General features: G+C 33.5%; 1 long non-coding RNA gene across 1 annotated transcript in view; it reads right to left on the bottom strand.

Annotated features, from left to right (window-relative positions):
- Window positions 1-1,759: 1,759 nt before the first annotated feature.
- Window positions 1,760-17,565, bottom strand: part of LOC143303192 (uncharacterized) — a 73,497-nt gene continuing 57,691 nt past the window's right edge. Inside the window, exons 5-6 of the long non-coding RNA XR_013059270.1 lie at window positions 2,089-2,158; window positions 1,760-2,010 (exon numbers count right to left, since the gene is read on the bottom strand). This is a non-coding gene — a long non-coding RNA (uncharacterized LOC143303192). The remainder of the gene's footprint in view (window positions 2,011-2,088; window positions 2,159-17,565) is intronic.

Below are 17,565 nucleotides of genomic sequence, written 5' to 3'. Positions count from 1 at the left end.
ACGCATCGAGGCGTGAACGTCGAAATCGATGCGAAGTGAATGCCAGTGGGAGGCAGTGGAAAGTTTAAAGAACGCTGTCGATGGAAAGGGTGTCTTCGAGGGTGGTACCGTTCCGCTGAAAGAACGGCCACTGTGAGCAAGACGAACGGCCCTGGAACGTGGCACCGAGAACTAGCCGGAGGAAGAGACAAAGTAAATCTTAAGAAGCAAAGAATTCGTATACATCGACCCGTGGATCCGATAGTTTCTTGTTAGGAACGGGTTTAAGGAAGAAACTCGAATGTAACGAACTGGATAACGTTTCCTATATATATTCGATCCGATGCATCTGACATTCGAATATTTGATTTATATCAGTAGATCACTGCAGAATCTGGTGAAAGTAACAGCAGAGTCGTTAAAGGAATTGCTCTTTATACAAGAAAAAATTGAGGAGGATGCTGTGTTATAATATTAAGTATACACTTTGAGTTTCAATATTGAGTGTTAATGTGTTTTTAATTATGAATTACTAACTAGACTATGAAACTATCAGATTAAAATCATACCGCGTCTCTAATATGTTAGTAGATGGTAGATGTTTATGCATTTATAGGAAATTTAAATTATAAAATAGAATGCACACAATGTGCAAGAATATACAAAATGCAACCTCTGCTATAGTATTTAGAATGTTACAATACTTTCTTGATATCGATTCCATTATCTTTCAATCAATCTTTTAACGCAAAAATCTCTTGCAGAAATTTTCATTTTATTACACGTAGACATAAATGAACTTATACAGGAATTATCATTCAAAAAGATTTAATCCTTTCTCCATAATATAACATATTATTTCGTTCTTAATTGATTCGAAATCCTACCGCAGCCTCATAAAACATGCCTTTATCAATCGCGTTATTTTAATGGTTTTAATGACTTCTTTTCATTTATTTTAGTGCAATATGGATTATATACGTATTTTGTAGGCGGATTCAATATAAAATCGTCCAAATTTTTTACAAAGGCATTAGGACTGAAATCGATTTATGAATTAATACCACTTCCATATATTATTTTCTCATTTGCAATTTTTCTAGCGAAAGATTCAACAAAATCAATAATTCCTGCAATCTGGAATTTTAAACAACTATATAAAAATATAAGTACGATTTCTCTGAGACGTTCCTGTATTATTTTATTAAATGCTTAGAGTTATCCATTCCTAGTTTCAATTCAAATATTTGTTCATCTTATGAAAGATTTGTTAAATGATGATTAACTTTACGAACCATGAAGAACATTTTTATTTTCCTTACGAACTACCAAATTATATAACTTGTATCTCTAATATTAATAATTTCCACTAATACCAAATATTTCACTAGCAGCTCTTTTGATTTCTACTCTTACTTACATAAACACTATTAATTCCTTAAACTTATTAAAGGCTCGATTAAAATCTCCTAAACATTTTTACATAGTAAAATCCCACATTTGTTATTATAATCTCCGTTCTAATAAAAATGGATCTCTCCATTTAACTAACTACGCAAAATAAATCTCGGGAACGCCATCAAGATTCTCAGGGATACCATCGGTCATTCTAGGTTGGATGTTGAAAAAGGTCCACGTATAATATCCTCGATAGCTTTCTACGTCATCCGAGATGATTCAGCATAGCTAGGTATCCTCATCCGTTACCTTCGATCCCGATTAGTTTTCAGCTCGCCGTGAATATCAGCGTTGATCCACGTCGCGGAATCCGCGTGCTGTGTGTGCGTGCTGGCTCGTGAGAAGAGGCCGGGGAAACGAGGATACACCTGCTGGAGCCAATGAATTATGGCCACTGCTGATGCATCGTTTGCAGCTTCAAGTGCAGCCAGCGCGACGAGCGCCGGTCATCAAAACAAGTCCTGTCACTGTCTCGTCGATACTCCATTAAGCGTGATATCGTCCAGCTTCTATCAGATAATTTCTGGCTGCATACTATTGCTTTATTCTATCTACATAGAGATAGCGCTAGATCTATTCCAAGAAGGGTTAAGTATATGTATAATATGCATATCGATTTATAGCGTGCTAAAGGAATGGTATACTACATACCTCCAATATTGGCGGAGATACGTTAATTCGACTATTTAATCCATATAAAAGATCGTCGACTTCGGGATATCTGAAAAGAATGAACTGTAACAGTGAACTATTTCTTAGAACTGGGTTATAATAGAAATAACAGAAATATCATTGTTGTACTTGACGCTTGAGGAGAATTCCAAAAATTCATAATATTCGTAAAATATATTTTATTAGAAGCGCTCAGAAATTGAAACTAGAAAAATTGTAAAAGAAAAAAGATTTGTTCGTAGCTAGATGATAGAATTATTAACAATCTACAATTTCAAACTTTCTGTTTCAAATCACTTTTCTGAAAACTTTACTTTTCGTAGTTAGATACATACATATATCACTCTTCCTAGCAAACTGAAAGTCCTGTTTGACTTGTATATTTGCAACTTTAGTTAGAGGTTTCTGCAAACTGCACGTGGTTAATGTATACATTTCATTCGTAAAAAAAACGTATACTGTCTATAAGAAAATTGGATTAATAAATTTCTTTATAACAATGCGCATCTTAGGCGTTGTATTTTGTACTAGTTATAGATAAGTAAGAGAAATTTACAATGTAAGCAGATTTGATAGCCGTCTTTAGATAGTTAGTTAGTCCGATTGATCTTTTTAAAACTTTTTCATATATTATGTGCTCACTTTGGTAGGACGTATCGGTAAGTATGTTAGTCTTCCTAGTAGATTTTTCCTCAATTACGAAAGAAAATTAAGAGGTAGCTATAAAGTCGAATTATAAATCTCATTGTTTTTGTCTCATAAGAATTTGGAACGCGTCCAGAAGTGCTCAGGGTAATTAACTAGTCTCCCGGAGCAAGCAGTTATATTCATTTCCAAATTTCATAATAATTAGATGTAAAATAATGTCTCCAAATTTATATGTTGATGCTGCAACGAATACTAATCTCGTGACTTAACATATATTTGATTAAGCATGAAAAAATAGAATATTAGAGACTGAATATTTATAAGTATGTGGTTTGGTTTATTTTAAATAAATTCATCATTTCTAGAAAGATAAACTAGAAAAATAGCTAGAAGAATAACTGTGACATACTTGTTCAGAGCGTATGGAAGTTCGCATTTTGATCTTCAATTGTTCCTAAATTAGAACTGCATACACTTTGAGATAATTAATTAATATATAAATAGTAGTAGTAGGCAAATGCTGTTTATTCTCATCATACAAGTAACATATTTATACTTGTTCAAAATATCCCCAAGTTTATGCACAGGATCTGAATCGTTTTGCGTTGGAAATCCACACATACGAGGCTTATTAAAAATGAAAAGACAAAACATATTACGATCCAATTCGTACAACCGTGATCAATGAACTGTGCTTAACGCCCGATTCAAGGCTTAATGGATTCTGCAGCTCGTATCGGATACCGATATCCACTTGAAAGCGATTCGAACGACGTGCAATTCATAAAAAATTTCAAGTGCACGTGTCCTCGGGTAATGCGTGAAATGAATTACAAAAGACAAAAATAAAATGCAAAGGAAAGCTTGACGTACAGAATGTTAACGTCGATTCCGCGGAACATTGCAACGAAGCAGTTTCAAAACGAGCATTAACTTCGAAGATATATTGGCGGAACTCCGGTTGCGTTTTATTGCAAAATATATCGCGATGAATCGCAGATGTGTAAATAATTAAAACGCGTGTACCCGGTAAACAGAAACGTTCGAAGGTGTAATTCTGGCATCGTGTAATGCAACACAGCTGTCAACCGTTGATTTGTTTATAGCTGAGGTGAGCATTTGCTTTTGTACGGACAATGTATAGCTGTGCCAATTTCATATGGCTCCAATTTATTCTTATCGCTCAGACATACAACATTCATTACCAGTACGAAACGCTGTCAAAAGATGAATGAAAATTAACACGTTGTTCGTAGTTGTCGTACGAACACCATCATCAAGGCCATGCGTTTCAAAACATTTTGTCCGCGATCGAATCATACATATAAATGAACTGCACAACGTTGTACATGAAATTCTATTATAATTTGAAAAAGATAGGCAAGGACAATGGTACTCAATATCAAACAATTACCTTCTTTCAATATATTTTAGTTTCGTGCTTCATTCTGGATGTAATAATCGACGTGATGGAAGTGATTTATGTACTTTTAACAAACTTTATTGTTTTTGCTTCTTTTTCTCGCCGTCTTTTAATTTGAAATGAATCTATATGGTGATTAGTTTTCTGTATAATATCCTTTGTAACCTATAACTACTTTCCAGTAATTTTGTAATTAGTTTATTATTAATATGTTAATGAATATTTTTTCTTGACAAAAAGTTACATAAAAATTCAAATAAATTGTCAATCTACCTAAAGGAGATTTTTTCACGAAATTTTTCAACGAAAAAGATCGTATTTAAATGGACGTTTGTATCACCGTATGAATATTATAGGTACATTTATTATTTGATATATTTTTGTATGCTATTTTGTATGCGGATTTTGTGCATTTTTAACTGTGAAATATTCCATAAAAGAAGATTCATAGAGGTCTTAATGTTTTTTCCAAAAAGTGAATGATTAACTCGAATAACGAATACGAGCATCACGTAACAGCAAACGATTTATATTGATCTCTGCCCCATAACACTTTTGTCGCGTGGATTTTTAAATTATTCAACGTTCTTTAGAATACACGCCATTTGAAAACATATCACTTGCGGAAATACCACATTTCGAACGAATATTTCGGTCGTGTTGCTTTTCAATAGCCGAAACTGCGGTTTGAAAGCTCTTCGGACTAAATTATAAAATCTTCACATCATAACAAAATATCCTGTTATATTCAGTTGGAAACGACCAGCAAGCAATCGTTCTGTTAGCTGAAAAATTCGATTGTACGCACCGTCAATCCTCCAATTAGTCGTGGTATCGTTTCAACATGTGTAGGATAATATAATTTGTTTAACGAATGTGCGCTCTTATGCCACTTTAGATTTTCCACGAACCAATGATACAGATTATATTTTATCTCTGTAGCTTACTATATTTTATATGTATTCTACATGCATATTAAGAAAAACGTAAAAATGTTATTTAGATTTATCTACACATAAATGGTTAAAACGAGAGAACTAATTTTTAGAGAAAGATAATATTACTAATTAATAAATTTTTAAATTATTTTTCAAAGCTACATTTTCCAGTAGTCGAGCCGGTAAAACGTGTTCATAATCGACATTTCCGATCATTGAGTTCCACGCGGACAATTAGCGAGTTCACTGTGGCTTCGATTACATCCTATAGGGAGTTTCTATATTGAACCATAAAAGACCGTGACGTAAACTGAGATAATGGGCCGACTTGGTTCACTTAAGACACGGGCAACTTACGACGCGTGTTCATGGGCGAGTACATGAGAATAGTACAGGCGACTCGTAACACTTGCAACCGAAGGGTTCAAGTACGGTCCAATTTATGTGTGTGCCATATTACCGGCGACGTGTTACGACCCGGAAGGCCACAATACAAGACGACACGTCTATAAGCTTCGACCAAACTTGCCCGTAACACTTTAAATTACATATGACTTGGCATATTCCAAAGTGTCAAACGCTCGTTGAATGTTATTACGGTAATTCTCTCAGTCGAGTATGGTCCAGTTAATTTTGTTAGTTGCTTAGTGATCGTCCTGCAAACTCGTCCTATTGTGTTTGTACAAGTTTGTTCACGATGAGATTCTTTTATAAATTATGTATTATTTATATTAGTGCTCAGAGACTATTGAATTTTTACGAATTTAACTTTTTGTTCCATTATTATAGTTTCGTTATTATGATCTGTCGTTATTATTATTACATCTCTTTACCATATTTAGTATTTTCGGCTAGACCTTCATTTATTGAAACGAAATTTTAGTTAGCGTTTTGATGAAGTGAACTCAAGGTCGAGCGAAAATTTAAAATTTAACTCCAATCATGTGAACCAAAAGTGATTAATAATGAGGAGAATTGATGAATTATTGTACAATTCGTCTTACAATGTATTATATGCTTCATGGTGATGTAGATTGCTTCAATTAAAAACCAATTAATAAAAAATTAATAAAAAAATAAAAAAATTAATAAATTAATAAAAAATAAGAAAATTATTAATAAAATTATTTTAAATTCTAAAATATTACGTTACATAATCGACAAATCTACTTTTACTGGCACAGATATAGTAACTTACACATTAATTCAATACATCCAAATATATAAAAAGTACACAAACGTTACTAAATTGAACTTATCTTTATATATTTCATCGAAACGATGTTCTTGAAAGACCGAATCGATTGATATTTGCAGTTACGTATTAAAACTTTCCAGAAATGAGGGAACTATTGTAGAACCTCTAACAATACTTATAAATCAGCTACGATCTATCTACTTTTATACAAGTTTAAAAATAACTTGAAAGAAGAACATAAAAGAGAATGCTCCATAGCATAAAGTAAAATTAGATCCCTTTCGATATGTAGTCAGTGAACATTATTAAACGCGATCCGTGAATCAATCAGGTTGATTCTTGCCATCCAAAAGAGCTGCTCTTCTTTTGGCCCGTATCCATTTTGCGTTGGTACTCGAAAAAGCAAGGAGTTCAATCTCCTATCGATGCGACTCGATGGCGGAAACGGATGATTGCTTCCGAAACATCGCACTATTTCCCAAGTTTCTTCACTGGAGGTCGAAGATAAAGGAATCGAAAAAACGAATTACGTACGAAATTATTTTTGTATACCGTCACAAACGAAAATTGTTCTCCACGCAGATATTACATTTGATATTCTTTCAATCACTATTTTTTATTAATTAATATCTTGTTGGAAAACATCATTTTGAAACATTTAATAATAGTTTGACGTTTGTAAAATTTCATTTATCCAATTATCGAAGTATACACATGTATACACATACTTTGTTTTCAAATATATCGATTCGGTTTGCTTCAGGATATATTATTAATAAAATTCTTTTTCACGTATGAATCAATCGAGTATTAAATTTCCATTGTTCTTCTTTTATATTCTTTCGAAACTGTCTGTCTGTCTGATAAACGAAAAAACAGAATATTCGCCAAAAATGCTTTGTATTACCATGATTAATTACGTTTCAACTTTCTGTGTCGTATTACTTTCAAAAAGCTCGTAAGTTCGTGAAACATTACTCCTGAAAATGTATACTATACCTTGCTAAATTCATTGATTATACTTTCATTCTGTCGAAACGATTCTGTATTAATAATATATTATATGCCGTTGCCCATATTTCAATTCCCGCATATTAACAATAGTTGCGTTTGGTCTACATAGAATAAATGATTATACAGGATTGTATTGCCAGAGGAAAATTATTAGAAACATTGAAAACAATAAGATTTATTATATTCTCGTGATTTGCTCATCTAAATAACTTTTATGAGATGCAAGATAAAATCGAAATGAATAATGAATAATTATTTAATATATACATATACACCAATATATGTATATTAATACACAACTACTTTTCAAACACACTATTAATATAAAACTAAAGCCAAAGTGACGCGATTGACAAAATTACAAAATGCGAAGTTGATAAGTGACTTTTTACAGAAGCATACAACTAATAAACATTATACAAATGAATAGGAACTTACTACAAAGCGAATGCTAAAACTATTCGTAAAATCGATCGGATCCGTGGGAAAGGAATCTCGAGTTTATGAATAATTATTAATCCTAGCCTAGCGCTCCATCTCATGAACAAGAATAACAGAAACAACGGATTGCATTCAATTCAATTGACTTGAGTAGACAAATTCGCCACAGGGTTTGCAGAACGTACAGTTCCAGTCATGTCGCTTCTCCTCAAGCTCTCAGAGGGTGGAGAACTTCAAACTTCCCTTCTGTCTTGCTTTGCGTGCGTCCTATCCAGCTACTTGCCCCTTTCTGCGACAACAATCCTTTATATGTTGCTTGCTCAATGCTATTATTACGTCCTTCCATCTAACGTTTCACGTTCACGTTCGAATATTTGTTTCTCTGTGATTATATTTCGTTTAATCCAATTGCCCTATTGTTATCCGCCTCGTAATTTCGGAATCTTTGCAGATGAGTGGATGAGTGGCCACATTCGAGTAAGTTTCTATCATTAATTTTCACTGTATGTATAAATACACACGTTTCACCTCTTCACGCGAGAATTATTCTTAATCGTTTCTTCTCACGAGTATCATCGTTAATATTTGATATGTATCATTTACTTCTTTGATTATTTATTATCGCGTGCTGTGAATAAGGGAAAATTGGGGAAGGAAGGGTGAAATGAGACGAAGAAAAATGTGAGTAAATGTTCTTGATCTTTTGGTAAATCGGGGTGGAAGATCCTTTGTAGAATACGTGATAAATAGAAAAATGATTATTTTTTAATAGATTTGTTCACAGATTGAAGAGATAAACTGTTGAATTGTTTCTTATCAGCCAATTTCGGATGCTTATGTAAATTTATATTTTTACGAACACGCTTATTTCGTCTCCGACTGTATATGGTATTCATAAACTAAGAGAATACACTTTTTTAATCCGTGTAGATATATGTGTAGTTGGAAGGATTCAGAATACTTATATTTATTTAACTGCGTATCGATTTGTTAGTGAAACAAGATTAAATTGCATTTATACCAAACATCGCTGGGGATGAAACAAATAAATTTCGGCAAAGGAAAACAAAGAAATTCAAAGCATAACAATCTCTAATAATATCATTACACTGTGTAATAATGTCTTGGTTTGTTTTATTCCAATTTATATATCTAACACATTAATTTATTAAAATTGCAGGACTTCACTTCTTGAAATTGATATCGTGCTATATTTCCAAAATCTAAATCGAACATTTAATTGAAATTAATATCGAATTCCGTTAGATTTCTCGCAAACGTAACAGATCAATATATTCCTCTTTGTAATTCGACCCATTGTTAACTCAATTTCTGTTTCGACCGTGTTATTTATTAATTGTAGATAACTGGTACAGCTTTAAACATCAAAGCGTTAAAAATATCTATGACTAATAGACATATGCAAGGTGTAACCAACAGTATCGTATAAATCTGTTGCAAAAAAATAAATTTGTTGTTATAAATTGTAATTACTTATGCAAAAATAAATTAAATCTGTAAAATAAAATTTATTCGTCCAAATCATAGTTTTCGAGTAGATCAATTTTAAGAATCTACTGCAAGCATATGTACTCGTACACCTGACTTCATTCATAAAATAAAATATTATTCATAAAATTTTTCTTTAGGTTTTCTTTAGCAGGTTAACTGTGCAAGCGCGTAATTAAAATTTGATTTTTTCAATAATCAATTTCATATTCAATAATAATCAATAATAATATAATAATAATAATCAATTATTTCATATTTCTTATAGGTAATCACCTTTTTCTTTTGTATAAGTAATCACCTTTTGTCCTCTCGTGTAATACTTTCGACTTGTATAAATTAAATATTCTAAAAAATTGGACTTTTCATCGTCAACTAATTAACAAAAAATAACAATTTTTAATTTCTATTTTCTGAATATTCTTATCTTATGTACAACCACTATAGTAGCAGGTTGACAGTAAATGGCAAAACTCGGATTCTCTCAAGTAACTCTAGTTTGTGTAAAATCAACTTATAGCTCAAGGCCATTGAAGGATAAATTCCACCATAACACTGTCACTGCATCTCTTGTGTTTACACAGCACGTTTGATCTACCCCATTGTTTGTTTTAAAGGCAGAAAGCGCAAACCTGCAGACACAGGCTCTTTGTCTCAAATGTAACTGAATACAGTTGAAACACGTAACGAGATTGTAAAAGAGAAAATTACTTCGGATGTTCACAATCGACAAAATCTCTTTGACCGGCATTGTGATGTTGCATCTGTTTCGGATCTACGCAATAAATACAAGAAATATTTACATATTATCTTCATTCTCGTGGTACCTTGATATTGATTAATTAAATGCAAATATACTCAGTTCATATTGTTTATAATGTTCTCTATCTAATAGCTATTCTATCGTTTCTAACATTTTAACTACAATATTTTTTTAATGCTTAAGAATAATATTTTGTTTACGATAATTCTTCCATTACTCAAAATACTTTCATATAATTTTAAGAATGTGACATCGATCAAACGATGCTTATTATTTAAGTTCGAGGAAATATATTTTTATCCAATTATTTCCAACTAAAATACGCTTTATTTAATTTTCTAAATAATAAATAGAATCCAAACAAGGATTTCATATGTATATACTAAACTTTATTGCAACGCTGAAGATGTTGAATCACGGATCTTCATCTACGTTCATTGAACGTCGCTTGCAGATACAATTTTCAAGACAATTTTGCAAGCGATAAACGTCAGGTGCAAGCACTCACGGCATATCTCTCAAGAGGTGTGCAATTGCCCCTGTACATCCACATCCGTCCCATCATGACACGTAAAGTGTGTAATATCTTACGTGGATTTCGTTATTGATTGCTTTAAACGCTTAAATGATTTCCTCTGATGAGTATCTAATCCATAATAATGCTGATAGCTTTAGAGCTGAATGAGTCTATGCTAAAATTCCGATTTTAGATAGCTTCCTGAAGGCAAGAAATAGTTTCAAAAAGTCGAAATATTAGGAACGATTTATTTAAAAACTTAAAAATCATCCAAAACACTTCATTAACTACAGTATTCAAATTACTCTAAATCAAACTCTCTACCACTTGAACGTAATATCTGCTGATAACTAATGACTTTTTCTATCGTGAATACTATTATTATATGCGTTATAGCATAAATACCAAATGATACGCCAGTTAATGCTTCCTTTAACACGTTGACTGCCACGCGTGTTTTCAAAGAAATCTCCGTCAGACCACGCGTGCAGCAGTACCAAGCGTTCTCTGCTAGGTGCTCCCATCGATATTTTAGTAATGCGAGTCGCTCAAAAACCAATAATCTATACCAAAGTGTGGTATAGATTATTCCGACCAAATGGTTTCTTATGCCACTACAATTAGAAAAGGAATCAAATGGTACAGAAAACTTGGCATTCAACTCCTTCTGGGAATTTCTGTTATAAATGCTTTGATGGTTTACAAAATTGCAACAAGGAAGAATATAAATATTAGAATATTTAGACAATTATTAGTCGCAAAATTATTAGGGTTGTCTGAAAATACAAAAAATCCTTGTCTTCGTCGGAGTCAGCATAATATCGCTGTTCGGAAAAATGATTCCGGAAGAAGCATTAGACGCGCATGCAAACTATGTTATGCAAATAAAAGACATCGAATGGACCGAACAATGGCACAAAAGAATTTGAAGAAAACAACAACTTATTGTCCAAATTGTCACGAACAACCTCAGCTATGTATAAAATACTTTAAAGTTTTACATTCTAAATAATTTGTTTAATAAACCATTTTCGTATTACTTTTATAACAATTCAACAATTTCAGTAGTCAAATAAGCGACACCCGAATATGAGTTACGCGGCCCGACCAGAAACTTTGCTGACACCCGAATACGGGTGTCGTGGCAGTCAACGTGTTAAAGTGTTAATTAATAACACATTCCGTTTTCTTATTCCGTAACATTCCCAAACTCTCAGAAATATAAAACGAACCACATACTTAGGATATTAATTTATAATACAGTCGTATCTTTTCTCCATCAGCATTTCTAAACTCAGGGAAATGTAATGCGAAAGGAAACACATACTTAAGGTGCTAATTCACATTTACGGTCCTTTTTATCGTTGACGACTTGTTCTGGAAGGTCTATTTCGGAGAAGCAAACAGAGAAACACAACAGGAGCTGTCGTTCGATGGAACGGTGTTTCGTATCCGTCGCAAACGAGTACTCGCTAGGAGAAGTTTCGCGAGCAAGAAGTGCACGCCGACTTCCTGCGCCGCACCGAATCGGAAGCTCCCACAACCGACTGCATTCCGTAGTTCTTTTTCCTAACATAGACGCCGAGTTTCGACCGACACTGAATCGCCCGGGTATGTTTTGCGCGGCTTTGCGATTTCGAACTACTTTAGATTTGGCAGACCCGGCTATACCGAACGCAACTTCCAAGACCGCGAAACTTAGGAACAAAAGGTATTGCGAATTTTTCGGTATTGCGTGCCTTTCATACGGAAGAACTGTTACGTTTCCTTTGTACAATATTACTCTGTGGATTCTCTGTTCGAACTATTATGTGTTCTTAGACTTTTCTTTACATGTAGATATGTTTGGTCTCCTATGTATCGAAACAATGTAATGCAAATGATTTCGATACCACGGATCATTTTCAAATAACTTCCTTTGATTGCAGTTTTCAAATAGCATTTCGTGTTGCTATGTTACGTATCTTAATTATTTATGCTTTAGCTATAGCTATATTAATCCTGAGTAAAAATCTAGGAAATGGAAGGTAAAACGAAGTTTGAATAATAGAACACCTACTTCTCTGATATGAAATTTCATTTATTCAAACAGAGATCAAGAAAATTCTCGGTAAGTGTTGTCGTAAAGTATGTAATTAGGCGTATGTTTCTCTTTCGTGGTTTTCAAAAATATTAGTTCTCTTACATAAGTAACGATAATAAGAAATATTTTTTAAGTGATATCTAAATATTAGCAAATATCATTATTCTAAAATATAGAAGCAAAGTCACAAATTTTTCTTATCCCACTGTGACAGATTAAAATCGCAGATTAAAATTAATTTTATATATCGGATAAATATTTAAGTAAAAAGAAAGAAGGAATAAACTAATCGAAAGCTTGAATTTGTCTGATAAATCTATAAAATTATGCTTTAAACTGCAGCAGTTTTACGATCGAGTATGCTTTCCTTCGACAGTACTCCTGTTAAAAGATCAGTTCGTCGCATTTAAGCTGCGTTTATTGCTTTCCTCGTCCCCGTGGCTTGTAGCTAAAGTGGAGACCCCGAAGGACAAAGACAAACTTTAATTCGTCGTCTCGTTAAGCAACTTATCAAAGTGCATGAAGCACCAGCCAACACGATAAAATAATTGTTCCGGGTTAATGTCTAACGACCTTTCTAGACAGCATCATCTCGAGCAGAAATACGAGCGACTTCGTTGGTTAGTCGCGGTGTCGTCGCTGCTTTGTCTTTGTGTAAAAGGTCCAAACGAGGAATTGTTCGGATGTTTCTCTCGACAACGAAGAAGAAAGGGAATAATTGTGAATCGTTTATAATATAAGGCGACGACGCGACGTCGTTGTGGCTCGTTCTACGTCGAGGCATTTATTTCTCTCTTCCTCTCTCCTCTTCGCGTGTTCATCTATGTTGCTACGTACAATTACTTTGCACGATAATTTTTCAAACGGCGGATATCAAATTCAGCGGGAACGAAAATTTTAGAATTGGCTATGACCTTAATGCGAACAACGTTATATGGATAATTAGTAAACTCAACGTACCGAAACCACCGGCTTTGAGAATTCCACGAGCATAATTACTCTGCTTGTACGTCCGACGTATTTTGCAGGAAGCCTGATAATATGGCTATTATACGTAGTGTCCACCAAAACCGCCGATGTTACGAGACTCTTCTGTTAATTTGCCAAGAGAATGAGAGCTTTACGTTGAAAATTCTGTAATTGTCTTGCTTTTTCGATCGCACGTGGGCAGTTATAAATATGATTACGATCAGTGTTGAGTTATCAATCGGTTAACGTATTGTATTTCATTAATTAACTTTTCGTATCCCATTGGTATTACTACTGTGTCATCGACAGTGAAAAGATTGTTTCTTACATGGTTCTTATTAATATATAATTGATCGATTAGAAATTAATGTTTCCTACTGAAATTATTTCTAAGGAATCTGATTGATTTAACCAGTTTATATACTGTAGCCCCAAGTAGTATAAGTCAACGCACGAATTACCATCCGTTGATTTATATTACCGTACGCTTATGCTACTTACATCTCCAATAGATTCGTCCATTGTGAGTGTATGTAGTGTACATACCTACACTGCTGTTTACTATTTTATTTTACCGTAAACATCGGTGAATATCGACTTATACTACTTAAATCTATAATAGATTACGTATACAGGTCCAAGTAGTATAAGTCAATATACGTCAATGTATATAGTATATGCACATGTACACAATGTATACGGGACCACCAATGTTAATTGACCTATACTACTGTATACGTTAACGCGTACCGTCCTGTATTATGTAGACTCGCAATAAAATCTGCAATTAAACTAAAAGCAATAGAAATAACATGCAAAACGCAAATAGCGCAGACCACACTCGATTTTCCAACGAACAGAATCACCAAATTTCTACGATAAATTAATTCACCTTATACTACACCTTGTGTGCCAAGTAACTGAACGAAGATAAAAGACTCTTTGTCGCCTTGATAGTTAAAGGAACATGGAGACATATATTACGGAAGTATCTCGGGAGGAAGTTATTTCCTTTGTAATAATAATAACGATGATGTTATTAAGGGAACGAAGTGTCGGGTAAAACGCAATGTACGCGAGCCGCTCATATTCAGTCATTATTTGCGCTCGGCATTTTGCCAGTAACAATGAAAAGCATCTCGAAGTTGCGTAACTCTCGTCTACGGGAAATGAGAATCCATAGACTTATTATGCATGGTACTAATACCGTTGTTCGAACGATATTCGAACGCTCGGCTGCATAAATAGTCTCGCGGCAGTGAATTTGCCACGGATAATGTCCGACTCGTTATTTTCCATCCTGCCATCGGTCAAACTCTCTATTTGTAATAACGGAAATTCTTTCCTTTCCCGGTTATGAATTGAACTTTCTTTTCCGAGACTAGCATCCAAAGATTACTTCTCGTGGAATCGCGGAACATTCCCGCGTATCCGCTTTGGTGTACGCAGCGTTATTCGCCAAGTTGCAAACTAATCGGTGTCAGCATAGAAAACAATCCCTCTTGATGGCTCGCATTATACCGAGTACGGTCCGGTTACGGTCATTGAAATATCTTTGAAACTTTGAGAATCGAAGTTTCGTTGCTGAAGAGCGTTGTGCTGTGTAAGAAAGATTTTATGGGGGTAATTTATCGATTTTAGATGGGAGGGGAGCAAGTTATTGATAGCCTGGTTTTGGAGGTTATTCGTACGTAACATATTCAGAAACTTTGTTCTAACCCTTTTACTATGGCAGGAACTACTTGCGAAATGTATACACTATTATATAGTTGCTTCTTACAATTGGAAGAATCCGAACTTCATTCTCAATGTAATTTAAATTTCACTTTTTCATTCTAATTCAATTACATGATTACACAATATTTTAGAATAATTTTTAGTGCTATAATTTTTGTACAGGGGGAGCAAATATATAATTGGCACTAACTATTATCTCTTACAATGAATATAGTATTCGGATAGATTAAATATCCTAAAGTAATGTATGAAAATTTAAAGTAGTGTTCTTAACATGTGTTTTTCAATAAGAACTTTTTTTAAGTAATGACTATTCCTAATCTTCTCCTAAACGACTGTATTCTTTGAATATCTTGCGTATAAAAGTATTCAAAGAATTCAAGAGTCGTTCAAATTTATTTTTATTTCAAAATTTTTGTTTTAAAAACTTAAAATAATGTGGCAAAAGTAATACATAAGAATGCGATAAGACGAGGTAAAAACATCAAAACAGGTAATTGCATACCAAAAACACGTAGATTATTTGTAAACGCATACGTACGAATTCTTGAAACGTTGATTTCCCAGTAATTACGTAGAAAGATATTGATGAGGAGTTGGAGAGATTTAAATCTCGATCACGTCTCTGTTAAGGCGCAAGTAAGTTTGATACAGTTCTAACTCAAATTATTTAAGCTGTGTTAGAGATTCATTAACCTTAATGATACATAGGTTACAGCATCGCTACATGAACTTGATCGGTTGAATCTCGATTCGATAGTCGATCAAGAGAGTCAAACTTTCATTTAAATTAAGTCTATCATTACAGGGATTATACGGCATGTAATTACAAGTACGTCGTCAATGTTTAGAAATGAAACTTACTACGAAAATTCATCAGGGACAAAATTTCGTTAATATCATCTTAAAGTCATCCACAACACCAAAATTTTCTAAAAACATGTTTCAACTTGAAACATTATAATCTCACATTTGACGATAATGATATTTTCTCTAATGGAACTCATCACTTACCACCCATAAAAATCCAAGAATTTTTAACAATCTCTAATGAAGAATATTTGTATAAATTAATAATTATCAACAAAAGAGATAAACAACAAAAAATTCTCGAACATGTTATTGAAATTTTGCATTGAAGAGAAAGAAATTTCCTTTACAACAATTTAACATTACAGTGCAATTAACGTGATTCGTACATTCAGCGTTCCGCATCTCTATGAATGTTTAACGAGACAAGAAAAATTTGAAATCTCGGGCGAATTCATTGTTGACATCGCCGTGGCGTAGATGTGCGTACTGTTTTTTCGATGGATCATAAAAGCTAGGCCAAAAAAAAAACCAAGCCCTAGCTAACCAAGCGACCCAAATGTCCCGGCTACCGTAAAGAGGTATCGTTCTCTGAAATAGCGGCATTTCACTTTTCGCTATATGCACGCGGTCAGACTGGAAAAAAAGGAGAGAGTTACAAAAAGGCGAGAAAAAAGTAGAGAAACGCGCATAGACACAGATAGCGTAGCGTTTCAACGCCACGATCGTATTCTAAATTAAAAATTGGACACGTTTCTGGACAATAAAGCAATTCAACGTTAGAAGCCTGTGATGAGATTTTATCTGGATATTTTATTAACCGAAAAATTAATAGAGTAGAAAGCACAGATATAAAAGGTGCTTAATACATAATATAAAAAAGAGGCGAAGTTTTGTCAAAATTGTTACTTAGACGTATTCCTTATTTTAATAGCCGTGTTTCGTTGCAATGGTAGAGTTACACACTTTTTCAGCTTAATTTTCAGTTTGCTTGATTTACAAGTTTGATTTTTCAATATGAAAAAACAACAGATGCGTTTCCTTTTCGTTGAAGGTTCGTTTCCTGATACTCGCGCTTCATTGTTCATGTTCGGAAATATTTCCAATATTTTTCGAATGTCATTGAATTATACGATAAATTAGTCCGCATTTTTCCTGCAATTGTCGGAAAAGATCATATGTATTTTTAACCATAATAATATACTAAAATAAATGATATACGGAGACAAAATTTATTTCAAAATTTAAAATGGAATTCACTTATTACAAATTTGATTTCAATATACTGTCAAAATAGAGAAGATAAATCGAAGACGATAAATCAAATTTGCCATTTTTTTTAAATTCAGTTGCTAATTAATCCTATATTTCCAAAATTATCAATTTATTTGATCTTGAGATCAAAC

Source organism: Bombus vancouverensis, chromosome 9 (assembly GCF_051014615.1).
Source record: "Bombus vancouverensis nearcticus chromosome 9, iyBomVanc1_principal, whole genome shotgun sequence".
In the NCBI taxonomy this organism is placed as follows: Eukaryota; Metazoa; Arthropoda; class Insecta; order Hymenoptera; family Apidae; genus Bombus; species Bombus vancouverensis.
This window is presented reverse-complemented; position numbering and strand designations above follow the sequence as displayed.